Here is a 7,043-nt window from a genome sequence, read left to right as displayed (position 1 = left end):
TTATTTTATTTTATTTTATTTTATTTTATTTTATTTTATTTTATTTTGAAAATCACTCAAGTGTTATTTCAGATTGTCTGAATAGTGTCGCTAGAAGTGTGTGCATTTAAGAACTATGGATTTAGTGTATACTATGTCCAAGGAATAGGGTCATGTAAAATTAAAAGATACGTCCCATTTTTCATGTGGTTCATATCAGCTTGACTTGCTTTTCTGTTTTCATTGAAACGTCCTCAATGCAAAGAAAGAACTATCTCTACCCTGTCCCTACCCTGTTAGGGCATGCAGATAATTTAGCCAACAAAATAAATGTAGTCCTCTTTTCCACTGAGAATTTTTACCATAGGGTCCTTATCACACAAAAGATGATACAAACAGAACACACGATTGTATTCAAATGGGTTTGGAGGAAGGCATGGGGCCGGAGAATGTCATATGCCATCCTTAGGGTTCACATAAGCAACAGGGAGAATGGGTCTTTGGTATCTTTGTTTGAATCCCCGTGGGGTTGCTTGTTCCTTGATCGCAAATGATCTGACAACTGGCATTCATTTATTCAGTTCTGCAAGTATTTATGAAGTGCTCACCTGTCTTGCACTGATCTAAGTGAATACATGCTTAATTAACATTTCCACTTCATATCACCCATTCAGAGAGGTTAGAGGTGGTTTTCCAGTGGTGGTGGAGACCTTGGCATGCGTTCATCTCCACCTGCCTCTTTAGCCAGTAGCACAAAATGGCAAGGGGCAAGCTGCCTGGGGTGGGGTCTGGGGCCGTAGTCACGAATCAAAAATCATTCCAGTGTTGCGAAAGGAAATGACCCTCACGAGTAGCACCCTGCTTGAACCCATCAGGCTCCCCATCCTTTACTACTATCCAGAGTACATCTCTAGCAAACGGACATTGTTGCCTGACCCAGTGAGAAGGCAAGAGCAGGTGTCTAGGTGACCTCGTATCTCCATGGCAATCCTGTCCTGCTCCAGTATATAAAATTCATTAATAATACCATGTCTCTGTGGTAAAATCAAGAAATATGAAGACTTTTTGTAAAGTATAGGGTGGCTGCTGGGCACAGAATACCAGACAGTGGGCTTGATGAGTTTGATTTTAAAATTCCAAGGAAAGAGGTGCCTCGGTGGCTCAGTCAGTTGAGAGTTCAACTCTTGATTTTGGCTCAGTCATGATCCTCATGGAATCGAGCCCTGCCTCAGGCTCCGCACTGAGTGTGGAACCTGCTTAACATTCTCTCCGTCTCTCTGTTCTCTCTCTCTCCCTCTGTGCTTCTCCGTCGCTCACGCTCACTTTCCCTCTCTAAAATAAAAGTCCAAGGAAAATACGTTTATATCAGCCACACGACTATTGCCAGGGATGAGATATAGTGCACTTCCTTTTGCTTGGGGATGAGGAGGGGGATTGCCAAGTGGTCTAAAGAAAGCACTAGAACTTGTTAATGAATTAAACCCCATCGATTGGTGGAAAAAAAGGTTTAGACTCGAAGACTAGTAGAGAAGCCCCAAAAGGTAGAAAGCCCACAATAATTAGTTTGAACAGTTTTTGTTGTTTGCGTTTTAGGTATCAGATCAATAAAGCAACATTAATAATTGAAGAGCAGGATAAATATACCAATTCCAGATTAGAGCTTTGAGCTTTAAATTGCTTGTGCCCAAGCCTTTTTTTTTTTTTTTTATAGGCTCTAATCTTCCCAGATGTACTGAAGGGCTCTAAAGTGACTCCTTACGCTGTGGCTTTGGTGAGAAATATGAGGTTCTTCTAGATGAGAGCCGTTGAGAGGTGACAGAACAGGCATCGGGCGGGGCCCCAACAGGAAGGGATAGGTATGTTTCATTGAAAAGAGCTGTGTCTCTGTTGGACTGCTTCAAATTCAGCTTTTCACCTTCTAAAACAAAGAGCGGGAATAGAACTTTCTGTTCACGGGGGCTAGCTGGGATGCTGACACGAGAGCTCAGAGCTTGGAAGGGGAAGACGTGGCTGAGAAGGGCTGCTGGGTTCAGATTCTGTCGGGTATTGGATGGATGTTGGAAGTGCACTGAAAAGGTAACTCCTGGCCAGGAGAGCTTATGACCAGCCGGTGGGGGTGGGAGGCTAGGCGATTAGGAAGCGGGACCTGACGCTAGGAAAGTGTCAGGACTTTCCCCGAGGCTGGGGGAGCAGAGATGTGGAGAAGGAACGTGCACTTCACAAGTCTTTAGTCCAAGGAGTTGGGCACTGATCTCAGTTCCCCCAACAGCCATGCCCCACGAGGGGAGGGGGCAGCAACCTCATCGGGTCAGTGCGCTTACCGACTGTCTCTGGTCACCAAGAGCCGGTTCTGTCTGCGTCCACGTTTCCTGTGAAACCATCGGGATGGATTTCCGGAGGAGCTCTTCCCATCCGGAAGGAAGTTGACTATGTCCACACTGGTCTGGCCTCAGGCCAGGTACATCTCATACTTAAAAATAAAAGACACACCCACATCCACTGCTACTTCACGTCCTTCCCATTCTTTCTGGCTCTCGTTTGGTGGTTTAATTCTGCCATCGTCCAGTTCTCCTTTTTCTCTTAACAACCTATAAGTTGTCTGCTACCCTGAATCTTAGGCCCACCACTCCGTTTGCTTCTCAGTCACTCAGAGATCACTCGATGCCTTTATTTTTCTCCTTCTTCCCTTTCATCTCCTCTAAGATAATGGTCCCTAGTGTTGCCATGACATCTGTACTCTTGGTTATTCTAATCAGGTACTCCATTAAATTTGGCCACAGCTAGGGACATTGATGTGATCTTCTCCTACGGACTCAGGGAATATTCACGTTGAAAATACTTTGGAGATCACGGACACCAGTGTTTCCTAAAGATCATTTTGCCACACCTCTCTCCCCCTGCCCCCAGCGTGATGTCCACCCTTGCAGAAAGTTTCTATTGCGCTGTCGGAAGTGGTGCGTGCTAATATCCCGTCTTGGACAGTTGCAGTGCTAAAGATGCTACGACATGTTGAATTTAGGTTAATTAATGGTTCCCCTAATTGCTTGACCATCAAATCGTCCTCTCTATATTTTTTCTCTAACTATGAATATCCTCTAACAACATTTTGATGAGCACAATGGGGGATGGTGATTGAACCTAACATTTCTGTTCAGCGAAGTCGTTCCCACTTCAACATTCCTGATAGATTGTCATCTGTATCTGTTTTGATGTCTCAAGTCATATAGAGCTCACCGCCTCTCAAAGGAGGCTCCTTTTGTCACTAAAAATAATTGTAATTTGCGTCCTTTCACCAATATTGGCACCTTTGGCTTTAATTTGGGGGCTTACAGTATTTCCTGATGGTTCTTACACATCTTTTCTGCCTTTATAGTTCTTTCTACTTGGTCTCTTTCATACCATGTACCATCTTCCCTTTTCTTGATTAGACCCACTCTTTTTCCTGAAACCTACCTATGAACATTTTTCTACACATTTTTAGCGTGTCCCAACACTCCCAGAATTTTAAAGGCAAGCAGCGTTTCATTCTTAATCACCATATATCTGAAATTCCTGAGTTCAAACAACAGAATTTGCTCATTTATGCCACATTTTCAGATCTTGAGAAATCAATTTTGACTGTATTCATTGATTACCAAAGGGAGCCTCTTCCTCTGCAGGCCACACCCTCTAGTGTTTCTTGCATAGAAATCCAAGTTCATTTTAAAAAGACATGCATTTCAGACTACTAATATGTCTATTAAATTACACCTTCTTCTGCCCTACATATGTGATCTTAGATGCTGGTTTAATGATATGCCACATTTATTTTTCCTTCCAGTCTTTATATAATTTGCTGTTAGGAAACACACCTAGCACTATCTTTTTTGTTTGTTTTACTACATCCAAGGAATCCACCTCACTCTTACAAAATCTCTCATTTAGGTGTTCATTCTAGGAGCTTCCACATTCATAGACTGATCCCCACTCCACAAGTACTTAATTCACCCATCCATTTCCCCCTCTGCACAGTCTTACTTCTTGGCACTGATCTGACCCTGAGATTTGCAATTCTGAAAGTGTCACAGGTTATAGCCCGGCTATGAGAATCATGTACTGACCCATACTGATTACATGTTATCAAGGGCCAGGAAACACTTGGCTAAGTGTTTTACATGTGTTGTTTTGTTTCCTTGTTGTAACTACCCTAAAAGAAAATAATTATTTCCCCCACCTTAGAGGTAAAGAAACAAGGATTAAGAAGGTTAGATAAACTCATCTGTGGTCACCTCATACGTGGAGACTAGAGTCAGGCTTGAACCAATCTAGTTCCATAGTGAACAGCTCTTAGCTGCTAAATTATGCTTCAGTTGTTGTGAGTCCAATGGCAGTTTTCTATGTCTTGACCTTTCTTTTGGAGACTTAATTCCTATTTACAATGGACCCTTTCCTCCTCCCTCCCTTCCTTCCTTCCTTCCTTCCTTCCTTCCTTCCTTCCTTCCTTCTCCCTCTTCTCTACCTTCCCTCTTTCCATCCTTTCTCCCTTATTTTTCTCTATCATTAATCCCTCCTCTCCTTTCCCCTCATCATTTCTTTCTTTAGTGATAATATTAGTTTCACTCCATTCTCTCTTCAACTTTCCTTTCCTCCTCTTTTACCTACACATGAGTCTCTTCCAGCTTGGAGAAACCATGGTCTAGAATGAAAGGGCCTTGGAAACAGACCTCAGGACACTTGGGTTCTTGTCTCAGACATGCCATTTGGCCCCGATCCTGGGCCCTTAACTTCTGCACTCTCTTCCTAGAAGGAATGTCACAGGCCATGAGCATTTATTATGTGGCAGACACAGAGGGTACTAAAAACGAAATCATGGCTGCCGTCTACTAAGCCGTACTATTTGCCTAGTTCTTTGCCAACCACTTTTCTTGCCTTTTCCTCACTTTCTTTATTCTTTTCAGCAACGATCCTGCTAGGTAAAGAGTTTCATTCCCACTTAACAAAGAAAACAAGCAGTGGTCACAGAGGCTCCATACCCATATTTAGTAAATGGTGGAGCCGGGACACTAACCCAGGCTCAACATTCCAAATTCCCATTCTGTGAATCACTAGAACACTGTGAATTCCACAAAAATGGACTATCAAGCGGTGTTAAGCAAGAAAAAGGCCTCTTCGATCCAGTAAGTTTGGGACATTCTGGGCTAGGTACAATTAAACTAGATCACACTGGTGGTAAGTGGGAGTTCATGATTCACAATGAGAAACATATGACTCCACTGCCGTTCTCTCCCTACAGTCCCTACACCGCCTCTTTGGAGGATTCCTGGAGAAAACTCGAAAATACATTTGAGCTTAAAAACATACCCATATTTAAGACTGTGTAGGACCTAGAGGCCTTCATAAGAATGCATACTTATGCTAAGTGACATTGCAAATGGAAATGTCATGTGTCCGTATTTCTCCTAAGGATAATTCATAACCAAGGGGCGGGCGCGTGCTCCAGCGGTGACGACAGCAGAGCAATTCTTTACAACCGATTGCCGCCTTTTTAGTAATTAACATGCTCCATATAGATTGAAAGGTCATTTCTTCTCCTCTTTCTCTAACAGTCTTTAATATTTACCAAATAGTGTCGCATTGTTGGAAATGTCACGGGCTCTATAGCACAGGGGCGATTCCACACAGTGATTCATGATGACTTAGTTCATTAAGAAAATTACAACTCATTTATTTGGATGCTATATCTCCTCTGCTCTCAAAGAATTCTCTTTGATTAAAAAAGTGAATTATGTTGACTTGTTTCTGTGTCGTAGGTGGCTTCTAATTAAAATAAAAGATAATGTGTCTTAGCCTTAAGTACGTATTTCCTTTTCAACGACCATTAGAACTTTCAGTAAAGAAAGTTGTGATGGCAAAGGCAAAGCAATTCAGAGCTGAGTTCTCTTTTCTTTCCCCAGTCACTCGCTTCTCATTTCATGATACCTCCATTAAACCTCTTCTGTAACCGCAGACCAGGGAGCCACCTGGAAACCCACCTCTCTTTCTTCCCCACCACCAACCCATCACCAGGGCTGTGGATTTCATCTTCAATACTTCATTTAAGTCTGTTCCTACTCCCCACCTCCACAATTGCCCATGTCACTGTTCCCAACAGAATAGTCTCCCAACTCCCCTCCCTTGTTTCAGTGGCCTCCTGTATACCACTCTGCATAGTAGCCAGAGAGATGTTTTTCAAGCCACCTGTGATAAAAGATAAGGTATTTTTCCCCATTGCACCGTGGACCAACATTCTTGTCAAATACAAAGAAATGCAATAAAAATGTGCTTGGATGTTGCAGCAGTCAGAACACTGTGGAGGTTTTTAAATGCCCATGCACCATTCTGGTGGTCATCTTATTATGATCTAGAAACAGAGTTTGCAATCTGGCAGTCATCTGAGGCTCACGTTTTGAGTGTCACTGAACTAGGAAGATTTTAAAAATATATAAATCAGATCACAGCTCCCCCCCTGATTCTGATTTGTATTAAAATACAAACTAAAGTGTTGCCTGGGTGGCCAGTCGGTTGAGCATCTGACTTTGGCTCAGGTCATGATCTTGCGGTCCGTGAGTTCAAGCCCCACATCAGGCTCTGTGCTGACAGCTCAGAGCCTGGAGCTTGCTTTGGGTTCTGTGTGTCCCTCTCTGTCTCTGCTCCTCTCCTGTTCATGCTCTGTGTCTCAAAAATAAATCAACGTTTTTAAAAATGTTTTTTAAATGTGAACTAAAATAGTTAACATCCCCTATGTGACCCAGCCTCATCAGACCTTTAGACTCTCCCCCAATATGTGTCTTCTGAGTTTGCCACCATTGTCCATCCCTACTGTCTTTTAAGTCCTTAAAATGCTGAGTGTCTGCACACATACTTTTTTCGGTCTGGAATGTCCTCCCCCAGCCCATCAGCCTGGCTTTTGCCTACATTCTTCAGGGCCCACTTTAAATATCTCTTCTGCAGAAAGATGTTACCTCACCCCTCCTACCACTGCTGATAAATCTATTTGACACACCTTCCATTGAGAGGCGGGGTCTCTGCTCACTTCCTCAAATCTG

General features: G+C 43.0%; 1 long non-coding RNA gene across 1 annotated transcript; it reads right to left on the bottom strand.

The window, feature by feature from the left end:
• Positions 1 to 1,582: 1,582 nt before the first annotated feature.
• On the bottom strand, positions 1,583 to 4,760 carry LOC125916494 (uncharacterized). The gene is made up of 3 exons (XR_007455940.1): positions 4,683 to 4,760; positions 2,301 to 2,348; positions 1,583 to 1,897 (listed from the first exon to the last, which is right to left on the bottom strand). It is a non-coding gene; the product is annotated as an uncharacterized LOC125916494 (long non-coding RNA).
• Between the last annotated feature and the right edge of the window lie 2,283 nt (positions 4,761 to 7,043).

The sequence above is a fragment of the Panthera uncia genome (genome assembly GCF_023721935.1).
Source record: "Panthera uncia isolate 11264 chromosome E2 unlocalized genomic scaffold, Puncia_PCG_1.0 HiC_scaffold_20, whole genome shotgun sequence".
Lineage (NCBI taxonomy): Eukaryota > Metazoa > Chordata > Mammalia > Carnivora > Felidae > Panthera > Panthera uncia.
The sequence above is the reverse complement of the archived record's forward strand: the minus strand, read 5'-3'. Positions and strand labels throughout refer to the sequence as shown.